This window comes from Balaenoptera ricei, chromosome 7, assembly GCF_028023285.1.
Source record: "Balaenoptera ricei isolate mBalRic1 chromosome 7, mBalRic1.hap2, whole genome shotgun sequence".
Classification (NCBI taxonomy): domain Eukaryota; kingdom Metazoa; phylum Chordata; class Mammalia; order Artiodactyla; family Balaenopteridae; genus Balaenoptera; species Balaenoptera ricei.
In genome coordinates this window covers 83,580,195-83,601,512 of record NC_082645.1, presented here as the reverse complement: position 1 = coordinate 83,601,512, position 21,318 = coordinate 83,580,195, and the positions used below count along the sequence as shown (strand labels likewise).

The window sequence follows — 21,318 nt, the reverse complement described above, 5'->3', positions numbered from 1 at the left end:
CAATCTCTGCTTTTCTTGCCTTAAAGCTTAAATATTACCAGTAATATCTTCCTTTAAAACACATTTTTACTGTATTACTCCCCCACTCAACATCACAGTGGTTATAAGTTGCCTACAAAATATAGGCATTACACTGCCACATCCTACGAAGTTCTATTTCAAACTATTGGTATTGTTAACTAGAAAGCCTGTTAAACATATTTTTCAAAACAATACATGATGTACTTGTGAACTTAATAGAAGGCCTTCTTTTATTAAATTTACCAAACATTTTCTTACCGAACTCTTCCGAGACATAAGAAAATATCTACTGAATTGGGTCACCCAATTGAATAGTTCCCCCCTACTAAAAGAAATTTTTTTAAGGCAAGTAAAGGCATCTTTGCAGTAGATGACAATGTATGGTACTCGCTGGACTTCTCAGCAAAGAGTAATATGTCAGAAGTTTAAAAGTGATAAGAAATTCTGGTTCAGTTTTAGTAGATGACAGTGCTTCTATAAATTGTGGGCTAAAAATCTGTTTATACAATAGGAAAAGATTGGTAGTAAATTAAAATTCAGCAGAGACCTGTGGGAAGCAGTACCTTAGAGTCCAAACCAGTTATGCTGCCAAAAATATATTTGACACAACGCCACCTATTAAATATTCTTGCCAAAATAATTGAATCTGAATCTAGTCAAGCTTTTAGGTATGCCAGTTTAAACAAGGGATAGAAGAGCATGTTAAATGACACCAAGGGGATATAATCTGCCAAATACAGAATATGGGAAATTCTGTAGGACAAATGAGCCAATTTCTTCAACAAATAAATGTCAAGTAGAGAAGGAGGATTGGGGGTGTGGGGGGATTATTGTAGATTTATAAGATTTAGGAGGCATTGTTTAGATTTTGTTTTGAACAAACCAAATATTAAAAGACATATACAAGAATGGGAAATTCAACTGAAATCTCTACTTCAGTAAAGATTTGTACTGAAGATTACAGGTGAAATATGTTTGTGATTTACTTTAAAATGATCCAGTGGGGGTGGAGGAATAGAGTGTATGAAACAAAATTGATCATTTGTTGATAATTACTGAACTGGATATGGATAATTGAGAGTTTATTATAGTATTGTATCTAATTTTTGTGGATGTTTGAAATCTATATATATATTTCTTCTATCTTTATCTGTATATATACACGTATATATAATGTGTATATTTAATTTCTGCCTTTCATGTGATCTTTACAAATGAAATTTTCCTGATTGACTTCCAGGTAGAAATATACTTTGACCTTTTGCTCACTTCGGAACCCTGAATACAGACTGAACAGAACCAGAAAGTCTTCAGGTAAATAGAGATAGCTATGACTTTGTGTTAATACTGTTTTTAATCAAGCCTCTGGTCAAAACAAATATAGGATGAATTTTAACCACAGAATAAGACCTTTAAACATCACTTATATTTCTCTCCTGAAATAAAGCAAGCTTTCAAAGTTAACTTAATCTCATTACTGGCACCTTTTTGATCAATAGAATAATCTTCCCAGCATGCTCAATGATCTCTTACAGGGACTGTCTTTGTGAAGTGTTTGGTTGAAAGAACACCTTCCTTGACTGAATCAGGAACTGAATTACGAGAGATTAGTGTAATTACAGATGTTAGTTTCTAATAAAAATCAATTATCAAAGGGGATTAACTAGACAGTTTGTCCTTACTGATTGGCTGTGTCAGTTAGGGACCAATCAGGGAAATTATACCAGTTATTTTAAACAAAATTTAACATAAAGACATTGTTAAATAGGGATTGGAGAACTAAGGTGACATGCTTAAGTCTTCTGACACAAGTTCTGACAACATGTGTGAAATGTTGCCAACCAGAGAAGCTGAGAATCAAGAGATTCGGTGCAGGGACTTCCCTGTTGGCACAGTGGTTAAGAATCTGCCTGCTAATGCAGGGGACATGGGTTCGATCCCTGGGCCAGAAGATCCCACATGCCATGGAGCAGCTAAGTCCGTGTGCCACGACTACTGTGCCTATGCTCTAGAGCCAGCATGCCACAACTACTGCAGCCTGCGTGACTAGAGCCCGTGCTCTGCAACAAGAGAAGCCACCACAATAAGCCAGCACACCGCCACGAAGAGTAGCCCCTGTTCACTGCAACTAGAGAAAGCCTGCGCACAGCAACGAAGACCCAGCGCAGCCAAAAAAAAAAAAAAAAAGACCATCTCAGATTAAAAAAAAAAAAAAAGAGAGAGACTTGGTGCAGTACCAGGGTTTTTATTGGGGGCTGATCACATAGGCACCCTCTACCTGGGTGCTAAATTTCCAACTCCCCAAGGAAAGCTGTTGTTTGGCATAAGCCATATTGCTTGCACAGTTTAGGCACAGTGAGACAGCCTTATCATTTCTGGGAATGTTGGAAACTCACCTGAAATCCAAGTTCCCAAATGCCAGCGAAGGGCCAGCCTTGTAGGCAGGTCTTTCAAAGGATAGCAGGCAGGCCTGACTCTTTGCTGCTCTAGGGCTGGGGGAACAAGGAAGAAGTTGGTGTTATTAGAACTTAGAAACTTGGTGGAGGGGTACCAAAATGCAGGAACCCCGATCTCTAAGGGGGAGGGCACTGCTTGGCTGGTGCTAGTGCCTAAGAAGCATAAAGGAGACACACCCGCTACTCCCAAACCCCACGAACTAGGGCTCAGATCTCTGAGGAGGAAGCACTAGTTGATATTGGTGTATCTGTGTTGGCGCAATGAGGCCTTTTTGATTCAGTCCTTCAGCACATTGACTAAGACCTTAGGAAACAGGTTTAGGGATGTTAAGTAACTTGCACACGCTGGAAAGCAGCATAGCCAGCAAGTAAACCCTTGTCTTTGACTTGAGTTAGAGAGCTGTTTTATCCTACGTGACTTCGTGAAAGATGTAGCAACAACCTTGTAATACTAAAATTTTAGAACTGTTTTTTTTGGTCGCTCCGTGCAGGTTGCAGGATCTTAGTTCCATGACCAGGGATCGAACCTATGCCTCCTGCAGTGGAAGTGCGGAGTCCTAACCACTGGACTGCCAGGGAATTCCCATAGAACTGTTTTTTAAAGCAGGTGAATTAGACTGAGTCAAAACTAGAAATTTGAGCAAGAGGAAAGAGGATAATTGAATACTGGGGGAGCCACAAAGGGTGACAGCCTAGTTTAGGGGCTCTTCTCAGCTTTCCAGATCCAGAAAGTTTTAGTTCAGGGCATTCAGAGTTTATCAAGAAAGCAGATTCTTCCTGGTTATATGACCAACCTTCTGATCTGACCCTAGAATTCCCCTTTTGCTGCTCCCTGCCACACACTGTAGCATCTAGCCACATAGAACTGCTTCTAGATCCTCTACAGACACGGTGGTGTTTTTTTGCCTACACTGCCCTCTTTTCCTAAAGGTCCTCCTTCCTATTCCCACCCCTGTCTCCTCTATTGCCTTTCATCTGGCTTGCTCCTTTTCATCCTGTGAGACTGACCCAATGTCACCCCACCTAGGAGGCCTCACCTTAGGAATTAGATAGATCTATAGATAGCATGGTTTGATACTTCTGTACTATCCTCCTAAAATACCACAAACGTATCTAACTACTCTAACCACTTTGTATTAGAATTGTTTCTAATACAATTAGAATTGTAATTAATTACAGTTAGAATTATAATTGTGTCTATGTGCACTGGACTACAAAGCAACTGAAATACTGGAGTTTCTATGGTATTTCTATAATACATGAAGCCAATAGAATAAATATTTTATATTAGGATTACCATTTTAAAAATCTGAGATATAATGTCTATTCTCCTGTCTCCTCTTCTTGGTGTGAAACATTATTTCTTTAGTCAGTTTGCATAATGTGGGTTTCAGATCTTTCATATCTTGTGTCCTCCATCACAAATAATACATTTTGTTGAGATTGCTCTTAAAAGTGCTTTTGGTACGTCAGCAAGTTCTTTTGGGATGTGGGATGTGGTTGGTTGAGGCCAGGACACCTGCCCTCATTTAAAGCTGTCAGTTACTCTCTTACTGTTACCTCACCTCATTTAAATTAAGCCCATTTCTCTTTTACTCATATTTTTTTCCTTTTAGTTTTGGGATTATTTTTCTTAATAGAAAACAAAGGAACAAATGAATTGGGAGTTCACTTTGTCATCTGTTGTATTGAACCATCCACCTCAAGCACCAGAATTGGTTTCATTATTCTTGCTCCAAACAAGAGCTTTTTAATTTATCTTAGTATTTCATCATAAGCCTCAGCTCACTGAGAGTTTTAGCCTTTCTTGCACTATCGTTATAGGTTTCTGACACTTTTAAGTTTCTTTTTTTTCCACTCAAGAAAATTTTATTTTATCCCCTTTATAAGTTACTAAGTTTATAACCTGCTAAACATTTTACCCAAATATGGGAAAACTGCCTGGAGATGCAAAAGCACAGTAAAATAATTACATGAAAAGAACAAATGAAAATACCTGTTAAAGTTGCTGTAGGTGGCAGCACTTAAAATTGGTAATTGGTATTTTTTAAAAAGTGCATAGCTTAAAAGAAAAGTTACATAGCGACAAGGTGATTCATTGTTGATTAACTGTTTAGCAGTTTTATTTAAGAGGACACAATAGATTTAATAAATTGCAATTCAGTAGACAATCCTAGATTTGATTAATTAAAATGTAATTATGCACTTGATTTACTCTTTGGACTGCATCTTGATATTGTTAAAACTTTAAAAATATTAATATATTTTAGCTTTCTTATGCAGAAGTCTATTTCCCACTCTTGGGGGGAAAATAGAAGAATTGAAATCATGGTATACATTCAGAGAATGTTTTACTGCTTGATTACATTTCTTGGTTCACATTTAAGACTTATTTATAAGAAGTAAATTATGTAGTCTTCAATTTAAGAATAGATGAATGCAGAAACATCATATTGGGAAAAATAGAGATCCAAAACTAAAAAAACACAACTAGTTGCACAGCTCTGAGAATTTAATAGTAAATCAACTTTTAAATCAGTTAACTCTGGCATCTGAATGCAAAATGTTTATCAGTATTACCTATATAGATGACTATTAAGAGATATGCAGCATTTTCAAAATCCCTGTGTGTCCTTTGTATGCAAGTTTGTTACACTGAGTTCTGTGGTAATTGTACTCTTTTCAGCAATATATTTTTTTCCTGTATGATTGTTTGTCTCCATGTTATTGAGTCTCAGAGAACTCAGATTTCTGGCTGAGTATGTCTTCATTTTTGTTTTTGTTTTACCAGAGACAGATCTTCCCATCCTCTCTGTTTTTCAAGCACCTTCAAAAGACAGGAAAACCTGTAAGACAGGAATCTGATGCTTAATCTGAAGGGTGCTCAGGCCAAGATCTATTTACTCTTGACCCTTGACCCTTGAACCCCCAAGGGGGTTAGGGGTGCTGACCCTCCTCATAGTCTAAACTCCGAGTATAACTTATAGTCGGCCCTCCCTATACTTGGCTCCTCTATATCCATGGTTCTGCATCCTTAGGTTCGAGCAACTGTGGATGTGGATTGTGTAGCACTGTAGTATTTACTACTGAAAAACACCCAGGGCTTCCCTGGTGGCGCAGTGGTTAAGAATCTGCCTGCCAATGCAGGGGACATGGGTTCGAGCCCTGGTCTGGGAAGATCCCACATGCCGTGGAGCAACTAAGCCCGTGTGCCACGACTACTGAGCCTGCGCTCTAGAGCCCGCGAGCCACAACTACTGAGCCCACGCGCCACAACTACTGAAGCCTGCGCGCCTAGAGCCCATGCTCTGCAACAAGAGAAGCCACTGCAGTGAGCAGCCCGCGCACCGCAACAAAGAGTAGCCCCCGCTCACCGCAACTAGAGAAAGCCTGCTCGCAGCAACGAAGACCCAACACAGCCGTAAATAAATAAATGTTTATTTTAAAAAAAAGAAAAGAAAGAAAGAAAAAACCCCACCTGTAAGCAGACCCTTGCAGTTCAAACTCATGTTGTTCAAGGATCAACTGTACTTCAAACCATTCACTGATGCAGCCTTTATGATGTATGCATAGACAAGGCAGTCGTGCTATAGTATCTCTCTGCTACAGGTCTTCAAGGCATATTCCACATTCCCCAGCATCTTTACTCAGTATATCCTTAGATTACCAGTTGATTATAGAAGAATATTAGGAATATGGAGTCAGATGGAAGAAACGCATAGGGCAAGATTATGTGGGAAGGGGCTTGAAGCTTCCATCTCTTTTTTTTTAATAAATTTATTTATTTATTTTTGCCTGCATCGGGTCTTTGTTGCTGCACACGGGCTTTCTCTAGTTGCGGCGAGCGGGGACTACTCTTCGTTGGCGGTGAACAGACTTCTCATTGTGGTGGCTTCTCTTGTTGCGGAACACGGGCTCTAGGCGCACGGGCTTCAGTAGTTGTGGCACACGGGCTCAGTAGTTGTGGCTCACGGCCTCTAGAGCGCAGGCATAGTAGTCGTGGCGCACGGGCTTAGTTGCTCTGCGGCATGTGGGATCTTCCCGGACCAGGGCTCGAACCCATGTCCCTTGCATTGGCAGGCAGATTCTTAACCACTGTGCCACCAGGGAAGCCCTAAGCTTCCATCTCTGAGTGTGCCAGTCTCCCCAGTCTCCATGTATTCACTGACCCAGAAGCTACTGATTTATTTTTCTTATGTAGGCCTCCTATCATCTTTTGACCTTTTTAAAGTCTGATTTTATCAAGATGCTTCTTATTTATTCATATTAGCATCTTTGTGTTTGAACTCTTTCCTTTTTGGAATAATTTGTGATTTTATAGTATGTAATTTCTGCCAACATCCCCCTTCTTAAACAGTCTTCCTTTTAAGAATCTGGTGTAAAAATTAAATAATATATATACTGAATGTGTTTGTATATGTATAATGTTAATTAATGAATACATAAAATACACTTAACCATTGGGGAATGAGACATGTGAGGTAAGGCTTTTACTTTTCATTTTATATCTTTTGGGGGAGTACTATTTGAATAATTTATAATATACATTGTTTTTTGGAATCAAAACTAAATTATTCATGACATTGGATTTGGCAATGATTTCTTGGATATGACACCAAATGCTCAAGCAACAGAAGAAAAAAAAAGATAAGTTGGACTTCATCATATTTAAAAGCTTGTGCATCAAAAGACACTGTCAACAGGGTGAAAGTCAACACACAGTGAATTAGAAAAACTCAGTTTCCCACCTATGTATTTCTCCTGTGTGTCTCCTTTGCTACTCACACAAAACAATTCACTTTTTGTCACCAAATGTGTGGAGGTTTGTCCCACACCAAGTAATTCTCTGTGACACCAGCTGGGTGTCTTACAGTTTAACTCAATTCTAACACTGTCTACCCGGAGATAGTGTCAGATCCCACAGGCTAAGGGCTTAGTCCCACAAGACTGCACCCGCCCTACTTTATATGCCAATCACAAGTAGTAGGTTCCCAGGTTACCCACAACTTCTGTCTGGTTTGCATACAAATCAGAGGTTCCCATAACCCTCTACTCAGGTTCGATTAATTTTTTTAAATTATTTATTTTCGGCCACATCCCATGGCATGTGGAACTTCCCCAACCAGGGAGCAAACCCTTGTCCCCTGCATTGGAAGCATGGAGTCTTAACCACTGGACCACCAGGGAAGTCCATGTGGATTGTGTAGCACTGTAAAAAAAAAAATTAATCGAATTAAGTTTGATTAATTTTTTTGAGAGGCTCACAGAACTCAGGGAAACACTTAAGTTAACTAGTTTATTAAAGGATGTGATAAAGAATACAGATGAACAGCCAGATGAAGAGATTCATACGGTGAGGTCCTGGAGGGTTCCGAGTGCAGGAGCTTCTGTCCTCATGGAGTTGGTGTGTGTCACCTTCCCGGCATGCATGTGTTTGCCAACCTGAAAGCTCTCTGAACCCCATACTATTGGAATTTTTTTGGAGGCTTCATCACATAGACATGATCAATTATTTACTCCATTTCCAGCCCCCCTTCTTTGGAGAAGTGAGGAGTGGATGACTGAAAATTCCAAGCTTCTAATTATGACTTGGTCTTTCTGGTGACAAACCCCAATCTAGTAGCCATCCAGGAGCCCACTCAGAGTTGCCTCAATAGAATAAAAGATGCTCCTAGCGCTCTTCTCCTTTAGGAATTCACTAAGGGTTTTAGTAGTTCTGTGTCAGGGACACCGTCAAAGACCAAATATTAGAACAGGAGATGCTCCTAGTGCTTTTATCACTCAGGGTTTTACAAGGGTTCAGGGGTTTTAGGAGCTCTGTGCTAGGAACTGGAGGCAGATATATATATATATATCTGTGGTTAACAATAACCACAAAAAAAAAAAACCCAACTCAATTAAAAAATGGGCAAAAGACTTGTATAGACATTTCTCCAAAGGAGATACACAAATGGCCAATAAGCATATGAAAATATGCTAAACATCCTTAGCCAATAGGCAAATGCAAATCAAAACTACAATGAAATACCACTTCACACCTATTAGAATAGCTATAAAAAAAAAAAGTGTTGGTGAGGATGTGGAGAAATTGGATTCTTCATGCATTGCCACTGTAAAAGGGTGTAGCTGCTTTGGAAAACAGTTTGGTAGTTCCTCAGAAAACTAAACATAGAATTATGACTCAGCAATTCAACTCCCAGGTGTATATACACCCAAAAGAATTGAAAACAAAGACTCAGCAGGTATTTGTACAACAGTGTTCATTGCAGCATTATTTATGATAGCCGAAAGGTGGAAATAACCCATGTCGATCAATAGAAGAATGAGAAGAATGGATAAACAAAATGTGACATTTATATATATTATAAAATGAAACATTTCTCAGCCTTAAAAAGAATGAAGTTCTCCATGTTCTTGGATTGGAAGAATCAATATTGTGAAAATGACTATACTACCCAAAGCAATCTACAGGTTCAATGCAATCCCTATCAAACTACCAATGGCATTCTTTACAGAATTAGAACAAAAAATTTTGCAATTCATATGGAAACACAAAAGATCCCGAATAGCCAAAGCAATCTTGAGAAAGAAAAACGGAGTTGGAGGAATCAGGCTCCCCAACTTCAAACTATACCACAAAGCTACGGTAATCAAGACAGTATGGTACTGGCCCAAAAACAGAACTATAGATCAATGGTACAGGATAGAATGCCCAGAGATAAACCCACGCACATATGGACACCTAATTTACAACAACGGAGGCAAGAACATACAATGGAGAAAAGACAGCCTCTTCAATAAGTGGTACTGGGGAAACTGGACAGCTATGTGTAAAAGAATGAAATTGGAACACTACCTAACAGCATACACAAAAATAAACTCCAAATGGATTAAAGACTTAAATGTAAGACCAGACACTATAAAACTCTTAGAGGAAAACACAGGAAAAACACTCTTTGACATAAACCACAGCAAGATCTTTTTTTGACCCACCTTCTAGAGTAATGTAAATAAAAACAAAAATAAACAAATGGGACTTAATTAAAATTAAAAGCTTTTGCACAGCAAAGGAAACCATAAACAAGACAAAAAGACAACCCTCAGAGAGAGAAAATATTTGCAAATGAAACAACAGACAAAGGATTAATCTCCAAAATATACAAACAGCTCATGGAGCTCAACATCAAAAAAACAAACAATCCAGTTAAAAAATGGGCAGAAGGTGGGATGGGGAGGGTGGGAGGGAGGGAGATGCAAGAGGGAAGAGAAATGGGAACATATTGTATATGTATGACTGATTCACTTTGTTATGGAGCAGAAGCTAACACACTATTGTAAGGCAATTATACTTCAATAAAGATGTTTAAAAAAAAAAAAAAAAATGGGCAGAAGACCTAAATAGACATTTCACCAAGGAAGACATACAGATGACCAAGAGGCACATGAAAAGATGCTCAACATCACTAATTATTAGAGAAATGCAAATCAAAACTACAGTGAGGTATCACCTCACACTGGTTAGAATGGCCATTATCAAAAAATCTAGAAACGATAAATGCTGGAAAGGGTGTAGTGAAAGGGGACCCTCCTGCACTGTTGGTGGGAATGTAAATTGATACAACCACTATGGAAAACAGTATGGAGTTTCCTTAAAAAACTAAAAAATAGAACTACCGTATGACCCAGCAATCCCACTACTGGGCATATACCCTGAGAAAACCATAATTCAAAAAGAGACATGTACCACAATGTTCATTGCAGCACTATTTACAATAGCCAGACATGGAACCAACCTAAATGTCCATCCACAGATGAATGGATAAAGATGTGGCACATATATACAATGGAATATTACTCAGCCATAAAAAGAAACGAAATTGAGTTATTTGTAGTGAGGCGGATGGACCTAGAGTCTGTCATACAGAGTGAAGTAAGTCAGAAGGAGAAAAACAAATACCGTATGCTAACGCATATATATGGAATCTAAAAAAAAAAAAAGGTACTGATGAACCTAGTTGCGGGGCAGGAATAAAGAGGTAGACATAGAGAATGGACTTGACATGAGGTGGGAGGGGGAAGCTGGGGCGAAGTGATAGTAGCATCAACATGTATACACTACCAAATGTAAAATAGTTGGATGGTAGGAAGCAGCAACATAGCACAGGGAGATTGTCTTGGTGCTTTGCGATGACCTAGAGGGGTGGGATAGGGAGGATGGGAGGGAGACTCAAGAGAGAGAGGATATGGAGACATATGTATGCATATGGCTGATTCACTTTGTTGTGCAGCAGAAACTAACACAGTATTGTGAAGCAATTATACTCCAATAACGGTCTATAAAAAAAAAAGTTCTGACATATGCTACAACATGGATGAACCTTGAAAATATGCTAAGTGGAATAAGCCAGACACAAAAGGACAAATATTGTATGATTCCAATTACATGAAATATCTTAAAAAGGCAAGTTTGTATAGACAGAAAGATTAGACATTACCAGGGACTCAGGGGAAGGGGGAATGAGAAATTGTTGCTTAATAGTTACAGAGTTTCTGCTTGGGGTGATAAAAAAGTTTGGATATATATAGTTGTGATAGTTGTACAGTAGTTTGTACTTAATGTAGAAATGCATTTAATGTACTTAATGCACTGAATTGTATACTTAAAAATGATTCAAATGGTATATTTTATGTTATATATATTTTACCACCAAATATAAAAAAAAAAAAAAAGATGGCAGCCAAATATGGCTAATGGGCCAGAGTTTGCTGTCCCTTGCCATGGAAGATTGTGGCATGAGAGTCCATTTAACCCTGCTTTAGCTCCACCCACCTGAGGGTTCCCAGGACCATTTATGTTGACAACCTAATAGCAAGACACCTCTGCTTGTTATCCTTGCTCAATGTCTAAGAGTCCCTCTAATAATCATTCTCTCCTTTAGCCTCATTATTATACAGCTCAGTGCTTCCTCTTTCCTGATTTTCACTCTTAAACCTTTCCTTTGTGCCTTTGGAACCTCTAACCTGTGATTCATAAAATCTCCTACTCCTCAATATATCTTTTTATCATAAGCATTTTTCTTTTATTTATATTTCAGTTAGGGTATTATATTGATATTTCAGAATGATCAGGTCATATTCTCTGATTTTTATTTCAGGAGAATAAAGGAGGTGTTGCATCCTGTGGTGTTGAGAACAATTGCCTTGGCTGAAGTTTGGCTCCCTGTAAAGCTCTTCTGTGCTTTTTCTCTCATATCGATGCTGCTCATTCTTTCTCACCCATAGGCACATTTTATCTAAAAGTGGGTGGGGGTGGGTGGCTGCTGAACACCGGGTACATTTATTTCTCCTTCTGACCATGGAACATGGGAGATCTGTCTGCCTTCTCCCAGAATTCAGATATAGATGAGAAAAGAGGCTTTGATATGCAGTGTTTCTCAATGCATGGTAGTAGGCCACCTGTAAAGATTATCAACTCTTGGGCTTCACCTCAAACTCACTGAATCACTCTCTGGAATTTGGGTTTACAACCTACACTTTTAAGAAGCTCCTCAGGGAGACTTCCCTGGTGGTCCAGTGGGTAAGACTCCAAGCTCCCAATGCAAGGGGCCCACGTTTGATCCTTGGCTGGGGAACTAGATCCTGCATGCACGCCCCAACTAAGAAGTCCACATGCCTCAACTAAGGTCCACATGCCGCAGCTAAGAAGTCCATGTGCTGCAACTAAAGATCTCGCATGCCCCAACAGAGATGCTGCGTGCTGCAACTAAGACCCAGTGCAGCCAAAATAAATAAATAAATAAATATTAAAAAAAAAAAAAAAAGAAACTCCTCAGGGACTTGAGTGCTCTTAGAGTTTGAGAATCACTGCATTAGTGGGAGAGAAAGAAGGTTTCAGAACTGAGAGCACGTGCATGTTCTCACCCCTCCAATTTCCACATGTAGAGACTCCTGGAGAGGCATAACTATTGATAAATTGCCATGAAGAAAGAAAAATGATTTTAAAAATTATTTTCAATTAATCACCATTCCAAGAAAGAAAATGGTTTTTGAGAACTTTGGGAAGGGGCATTTGCCAACCCATCTACTACCTGTGTACTACCTGTGTACTTCAAGGTCAAGAGAGCAGGACCCTTGTGTCCATCACTCCTCACTACTGCTTTCAGACCATTATTTATCCACCTTTTTGTGAAAGCCCGAGCTTCTTTGAGGTTCATATCCTTAGGGGATAGTGTCATCCTCTATCTGGCTGCATCATTGTCATCTCATGGAAGACACGTTTGTTTACTTGTAGTGGATGCTATAGGCTGCCCAGATTCCTTTCTCTCTCCTCTCATAACTAGAGCTGTTGGAAGTTCTTTGGGTGACAGCTCTCTGATGCATCCCTCTCTGGGTATTGCTCGTTGTTAAAGCTGCCTCTCCCAAGGTCATGCCCTCTGCCCGGGGAAGCTCACATCCAAAATCATGTTGATATGGGAATATAAAGCCTCAACTCCCTTGCCCCAATTTGGGACAACTCTAAAGGGCCAAAACATCTACAGAGTTCCCCATAGAATTGAGGTCTTTGTTGCAACTGAGTGGCGGTTCAGCTGCTGCTTCTGCCTGATTCTGATTCCCTCTGCATGCAAATCTCCATCTCAGAGTCTGCTTCACAGGGAACCCAACCTGTGATCCAAGAAAGGAGACTCTAAAATGGGATTTTTTAGATCTTGATCACCTGCAGTCTGGCTGGCAATGAGGACCCTCTTACTGGTGGTAGGTGAAGCGCTAATAGCTCCTATTGAGATATTGGGAGACAGGCACTGAAAGACTGAGAGTGATTAATCACTAAGAAATTGTTAAGTGTTAAAGCTGGAGGGCATCATTGGTAGTATATAAGGAGAGTCTCATTGTCTCTGTCTCCAGCCAGAGAGCAAAAAAGGCTGATGGTCAGGTCCAGGACTTAATATTAAGAGTGGCAGAACTCCAGGGACTTCCTTGGTGGCGCAGTGGATAAGACTCCACGCTCCCAGTGCAGGGGGCCCGGGTTCAATCCCTGGTCAGGGAACTAGATCCCACATGCATGCTGCAACTAAGAGTTCACATGCCACAACTAAGGAGGCTGCATGCAGCAAGTAAGACCCAGCGCAACCAAATAAATAAGTATTAAAAGAAAAAGAAAAATTCAGCCATTTCTGCAAACCAATAAAAAAAAAAAGCAGAGCTCCAAAAGTGGACAAAATTTTCAGCCTCAACATTTCTTTTATACAAAGTGAGGGCACTGATTGGGAAGGATTTCAATCAGGAGAAATAGGATCAGGACATCTGGGTCAGTGCACCCAGGCAACTTGAAATCCTAGGTTCCCCTGAATCCTCTGGGCCTACAGATGTGGCCTAATCCTCTCTGTGAAAAAGCTAGTGCTCCCTCTTTGCTTGAAGAAGATACAGAAGTCTTTGACTTGTTAGAAGACAGGTGCTCCACTCAAGAATTTTCCTTCCTGGACAGCAGACCAAAAACTGCGGTTAAGTCATATATCACCTGGCCAAGGAAATGCTGGGCCTGCTAAGGGAGGAGAGGGACACCTCAAAGGAGTCAAAGGACCTAGCATGTACCAGCAGGAGCTGGAGGATGACATAAGGAACTAACTTCTGAGGGTCTCAGATCAAGGGGTAGGGCTGGGTAGCAGAAGGTAATGGATAGGGAGGAGTTATCGATATGGGAGTGCTATCCCGTGATACGGAATAACGCTGACAAGGATCAGGGGAGGCAGTGCTAACACTCTACTGGGATGGCTCACATTAAGTGGTGTAGAAATGGCAGAAGTACTGTGGAAGATCGTGGAAGAAGGGATCAAAAGGCTCAGAGAGGTGGGTATGCTAGAGTAGGTATTCTACACTAAGGCTAGAAAACTTAGAAGATGGTTGTGCTCCACAGGAAGGCTCAGAGGATACTCCTTTCCCTAAAGCAATAAGAAATGTGAAAGGGGCACCAGCATCACTGAACAGGACTGAGGGGAAGTGAGTGAGGTGCTGGCCTCAGGTTCAAAATTTAAGGGGGTGCCAAAAATCTCAGTAACCATGATAAATAATATTTTAATACGGTGTTTAAAAAATAATGCAGAAAAGTCCATGATGAACAAATGTCAAAATTTTAAAGACAGGATCAATATTACTGATTTTTCCTTTTGCCTCAGACTGCTATATGGCTCAGCACAGCACTGTTACTCATGGTGACGGTGACTGTCCTTTATAGGCCCCAGGTGATAGTAGCAGAAAAAGTTACATAGCTTAGCTCCATGAAAGCAATGGGGATGATGGGATCCCAAAATAGAGGCCAAGTGGTGATGCTTCACCCTCAGAAGCAAGGTGGGTACAATTATAATTAGCACAAGGTCGAAATGGCTGCGTCAGGGGTCCTGACCTGGGGAAAGATACAGAGATTGTTAATGCAACAGGGTGTCCTTAGAGGCAAGATTGATGGGCAGCCTACAAGGATGTTGCTCAATCTATACAACCAAGAGAAACCAAGGTTGGATGTTCAGGAGGCTGAAGGCAGCTATTCCAGTAAAAATTTTTCAAAAACTGATCCTTTAATAGTTTCCATGCCTGAGCTAGTTTTCAGATGTAGAACTCTGATTTCAGACCATTTGATTGAAAGAGAAGCTAGGTCCCCAGGAAGTAGGACCATGTAACACTATGGTAAGTATGTGTTAATGAATCCCCTCGTACTTCTCCAAAGGCACCTATCATTTGCTCTGGTAACTGTTCATTGGGAAAAGTGGAATAACCAAATGTTTTGAGTGCTGTGGACCCTGTACAAGTTGACATTGATACCCAAAGAGTCATAACAGTCCCTGTTAGAGTGGGAATCTAGGGTTATAAATGGAGTCCGGGCCCAGGTCTGGCTCATAGTGCCAAGTGTCGTTTCCCAAGTTCCCCAAATGTTTAATTGGAATGAATATAGTTAGAAGTTGGCTAAACTGTCGTATTGGTTCCTGGAATAAGAACATAGTAGGGAAGGCTAATGAACAGCTTCCCTCACACTCTGCCAGGATAGTAGATAGAAAACATTATCATACTCTAGGAAGTATGGCAGAGGTTAGTGCCTTAAAGACCTGAAGAATGCAAGGGTTGTGGTCCTCATGATGTGTAAACTGAAGTCTTGCCCTTACAAAGGCTGCACAGACCCTGGAGGATAACAGTAAACTATCACAAATTCAGCCAAGTAGTAGCCCCAGTTGCAGTTGCTGTGCTAGAGGTGGTAACTAGAGCAGATTAATGTGACTTCAGGTACATGGTAAACAGGTACTGATTTGATGAAAGAGTTGTTTTCCATCCCTAACAATAAGGATTTAAAACAGTATTCATTTTCTTGAACTGCACAGGAGTATACATTTTAAGTTTTACTCCTGGATTATGTTAACTCTCCCATAATATGGTCTATCATAATAACTCTATTATAATATAGTCCTTTTTTTTTTAAGTTTTTCTTTCTTTTTTTAAAAAATATTTATTTATTTGGCTGTGCCGGGTCTTAGTTGCAGCACGCGGGATCTTCATTGCCACGTGCGAGATATTTAGTTGTTGATTGCGGGATATTTAGTTGCAGCATGTGGGCTTTTAGTTGCAGCATGCGGGATATTTAGTCGCTGCATGTGGGATCTTTAGTTGCGGCATGTGGGATCTTTTAGCTGCAGCATGCGGGATATTTAGTCGCTGCATGTGGGATCTTTAGTTGCGGCATGTGGGATCTTTTAGCTGCAGCATGCTGGATCTAATTCCCTGACCAGGGATCGAACCCAGGCCCCCTGCATTGGGAGCACAGAGTCTTAACCACTGGACCACCAGGGAAGTCCCTATCATAATATAGTCTTAAAGGACCTGGACAGCAGAACGTCATATCAATCCATCATATGGATGGCATTGTGTTAATCATGTTAATCAGACTAAATGACCAGGAAATGGTAGGTACATTGGAGGCCTTGGAAAGACATATATATTCCAGAGGGTAGGAGATAAACCCAATGAAAATTAAAGTCTGCTTCGTTAGTGATATTTTTAGGGCAGGATTTCCCAGGGTGGCACTATTGACATTCTGGGCCAGAAAGTTCTGTTGTGGGGAGCTTTCCTGTGGAACTTATGATATTGAGCAGTATCCTATGCTCTAGATGCCAGTGATTGCTCACTTTACCTTGCTTTAGGTGTTACAAGCCAGTTCAGGGAGAAAGACACATAGAAACAATTATAATACAAAGTGGCTAGAGTAGTTAGAGATGGTGTGGGATTTAAGGAGGATGGCAGTATCAAAGCATGCTATCTATATCTCACTCCTCAGGTGAGATTTCCTGGGTGGGGTGACACTGGGTCCGTTTTATGGGGTGAGGAGTAAGCCAGGTGAAAGAGAGTACAGGAGATGGGGGTGGGAACAGGAAGGAGGACCTTCTAGGAAAAGAGGATTAGGTTGTGACAACCAAAAATATCTGTAGACATTGACAAGTATCCCTGGAAGACAAAATCACTCGCAGTTGAGAACCACTGTGTTAGGGGCGTAGTGGCCTGGGGCATGCCTGGACATCCCCTCCAAAGTAAAGGACAAACTATTGCATCTTGTACCTCCCATCACTAGGAAAGAATACTCTGCCTAGTAGGTCTCTTTGGGTTTTGGGTGACATCAAGAACTGCCAGCTTTGTACTACTATTGTTGTTATTACTGCCAACATATCTAGGTTGACTCTGGTACCTGCCTACAACAGATCACCTGTCATTGACCTAAGGACCCTAGTCTGTCCAACATCCCTTACCCTCTTTCACAAATCCTGTTTCTCTGGTCCTGACCTCCCACCTTCCTTCACCCTCAGCCAGTTTCTTAGTTCAGCTAGTGAAAACAGCCATCCTAAGCTGAGTCATTAGTGACAGTGTTTCCTGCCCTTGTATGGTACATCTATCATTGAGAATCCAGTAGCAAAAATTATGTGGCAGGTCTCTTTGTAAGCTAGCAGAGACAGTACAGAACAGGAAAGTTTGGCAGATTCCTTCATTCAATATTAATTTAACCATTCAACAATGTCGTACTGCCAGGTACCACAGGTACCTGGCCTCATCTCATGCTACTCTTCTCCCCCTTACTCCACTCTAGACACACCAGCCTTCTTGCTGTTCTTGGAACACCCCAAGTTCACTCTCACCTTGGAACATTGGCACTTGCTACGTCTGGCATACTCTTTCCCCAGGTCCTCATTCCCATACTTCATTTAGGTATCTGCTCGGATGTCATCCTCTCAGACATCTTGCCTTTTCTGTCTATCCTGCCACCCTGCCCACTCTCCCCTTACTTTGCCTTATTTTTCTTCATAGCACTTGATAGTACCTGAAATTATATAAACACACATAGATTTTTAATCTCTCCCTCAAAGAATCTGATCTCTGTGAGGAGAGTAGCTTTTTATTTATTTATTTATTTAGCCACGCTGTGTGGCGTGTGGGATCCTAGTCCCCTCCCCCACCAGGGATGGAACCCGCGCCCTCTGCAGTGGAAGCACTGGAAGTGCGGAGTCTTAACCACTGGAGCGCCAGGGAAGTCCCAGTGAGGACAGTATCTTGTTCAACGTTGTATTCCCAGCATCTAAAGTAATGTCTGATATATGATGGGTTCTTGCTGAATATTTATTGATAGGTCTTCAAATATTTTTTGAATAAATGAATGGTGAAATTTACCTTTAGCATTTGTTTTAATGAGGGTTCAACTGGATAAACAGACCAGTAGGAGATACATATTAAGACATTTATTGCAAGGAATTGGTTTACACGATTGTGGGCACTGGCTAATAAGCAAGTCCAAAATCTATAGGGCAGGCTATTAGTAAGGGCAGGCTGGAACTCTCTGGCATAGGCTGAAGTTGCCGTCCACGGATGGAATTTTCTTATTCAGGGAAGCCTCAGTTCTGCTCTCAAGACCTTTCAACCGATTGAATTAGACCCACCCAGGTTATCTAGGACAATCTCCTTTACTTAAAGTCAGTTATTATGGACTTAAAGCATTATCCACAAGGCCTTCATAGCAACACCTATGTTAGTATTTGTATGAATAACTGGGGACTGTAGCTTAGTCAAGTTGACACATTAGAAGACCATCACAGCATTCTAGGTATCTGATGCTTCTGAGACACAATCCTCTTAGCTATCTGGAACACCTACTTGACTTATGTGTGCTCTGAATCTAGGTATTTCACCACTGTGAATCAAAGACAGCTCTCAGCTGACTTTTAGCTAGAAAAAGAAGCTGGTTAATGAATTCACACATATGTTAATATATGCTCTTCTGTTCTAGTTAGGCCTGGTAAAGCTGAAAGGAAGAGAAATCACCCAAGCTAGTTCAAGAAGAGCAGTATTATTTAAAGAATGTGACTTTGGAAGCTTGGAGCTGGAGGTGATTCTGGATTCAAGGTAGTGGTGGGGACTCAAGCAACAGGAGTTCATGATTCTTCAGAGGAAGTGACAATTTCCTCTGGTTCTTTCTGTTTCAATAGCAACTGGCAAGTTCATTTCATACTTCAAGTTAAAATTTCCAGGAGAAGGAATCTTGGCTTAGCCAATGATTTCCTTTGTTTATGGACAGGGTGTACATACTGTATTCCAGGCCAGGTTCTAGGTAGCTGGCCAGGTGCCTGTCTCTTCCAGAACAACCCAGTGCTGTTCCCCTAAATAGAGAGTTTGGTCAGGTCAGTTGAAGCTAGAAGGGAAAGTCAGGCATGACAGGCACATTGACTGGCATATTCAGAACTTAGCGTATTCAGAAATAAAACTATAGTTTTGGAAGTTTAGACATAACTGAAATGCAGATGGAAGTAGATTTTTGGCCTAGGGTAGGTAGAGTCTGATGTCCCTCTGATATAGGAGATTTCTGGAAAGCTCAACATTACACATCAAGATTGTGGTCCATTTATCCTGTGACAGTCCCTTTATCTCTGAAAAGATGGCCTTGATAAATTGTCACTGGTTTTCCGATAGCATGGAGCTTCCAGGCCTTTATAGCTTTATCTCCAAAGGTAATTTGTGCAGTTACAGCTAGCACTTAACATTCTGAAAAATTATATCTTGGTTTTTGTCTAGAAAAATTATGCATACTTGCTACTTTGCAGTATTTTTTAAAAATAAATTTATTTTTGGCTGCGTTGGGTCTTTGTTGCTGTGTGTGGGCTTTCTCTAGTTGCGGCGAGCAGGGGCTACTCTTTGATGCGGTGCGCAGCATTCTCTTTGTTGAGGAGCAGGGGCTGTAGACACGCAGGCTTCAGTAGTTGTGGCTCGTGGGCTCTAGAGAGCAGGCTCAGTAGTTGTGGCGCACGGGCTTAGTTGCTCTGTGGCATGTGGGATCTTCCCAGACCAGAGATCAAACCCATGTCCCCTGCATTGGCAGGTGGATTCTTAACCACTGCGCCACCAGGGAAGTCCAATATTTTTTTGAGATTAGGAAAAGCAAGCCTTCAAGTGTCCTTGATAAGAAAAGGAATGGACTTTCCTTTTAATTGGGTGTCATCACTCTCAATGGTTTAGGTTATAAAAGGGAGGGGAGATCACCCCTTCTGACTTTTGAAATTAAAAAGCTCACCAGAAAAGGGTAGGAAATCCATTTTAAATAATATCTGATTATTATTTATTAATATTGGAAATGGAAAGTAAAGGGTACTTATTAAAAAACCCTTGTTTCTTACTGTGTAAAAATCCAAGTCACTGTTTTATTAAAGACAATTCATCTTTTAGAAGATTAAGAGAAGGGAGTCTCACTTGATCTTTGGCAAAGTCTCTTATATCTCACTACCCAATATATGTCCTTGCCCTACAAAAGTAACTTAATACCTAGGAACCTAGAGAAATATGCACAGAATACAAAGCGGCCAGCAGGCACAGCTTTTATCTTGTAAAGACAAAGGACATGTGACAAAGCATAGTGTTACAAATGCTTTCATTTCATTTATTTTTGTCTGTTTATAAAGATAGTACATGCTCATAGCAGAGTATCTGGAAAATACTAAAAATTATAAAGAAAAAAAACACTCAAAATTCCATCATTCACAAATATCCACTATTAACATTTTGGTGAATTTCCTTTTCATATATTTTTACATGACTGTGATTGTCTTGTATAAACGAATTTAAGATAAAAAATCATGAATCAAGAAATGCAACATACTTGCAATCTTTTTGCCAACATGGATCAATTCTTTTAGTTTGTTGGTTACTGATGGACATATAACACCGTTTTCTAATTCATTATTTCTCATTCATTTTCTTTTATTATTTTAAAATATGCTATTTTGTATCTATAAAAGAATACACGTAATCTATGTGTAGGTTATAAACCATTTAAGGAATGTCTGTGGACCCTCTGACAATCCAAGAACTAGAATTTATCAACAATAGGCATAATAATCTACATGTTCCTCTCTTATCTCATCCCCTTCTTCCTCCTGCTACTGTTTAACCTAAATTAAAACAATTAAATCAAACAAATGAAAACTTTAACCCATCAAATTGATTTTTTCATTGATGCTAATAAAAAAATCTCACTTTTTTGTTACTAAAGTTTCTACTATATATTTGTATTGAGTCAGTCACACAGCAAGGTAAACTGTTTTCTTTGTGATAGCTATAACCTGACCCTTACCTCCTTTACAAGGCTGCTTCCAGTACCAACTTCCCTCTTAAGTTCTTTTGTTCTTCAGAGTCCAAGGCCAGTGTGACAATACAAGCTTATGCTCATATAGCTGATGCTTAGAAGAAAAAAGACCGCTGTATTTTTTTAGCATATATTTTATTTATTTTTCACATCTTTATTGGAATATAATTGCTTTACAATGGTGTTTTAGTT

At 40.1% G+C, this 21,318-nt stretch overlaps 1 protein-coding gene across 3 annotated transcripts in view; it reads left to right on the top strand.

Annotated features, from left to right (window-relative positions):
- The window catches only part of SF3B1 (splicing factor 3b subunit 1), a 62,923-nt gene that overhangs the window by 1,726 nt on the left and 39,879 nt on the right, over window positions 1-21,318 (top strand). For 2 of the 3 annotated variants that reach the window (XM_059928409.1, XM_059928410.1), the window contains exon 2: window positions 1,262-1,335. The gene's annotated coding sequence lies outside the window, so the exon portion shown is untranslated. Of the gene's footprint in view, window positions 1-1,261; window positions 1,336-21,318 lie in introns of those variants that run through there. The other variant, XM_059928408.1, reaches the window with a different exon arrangement.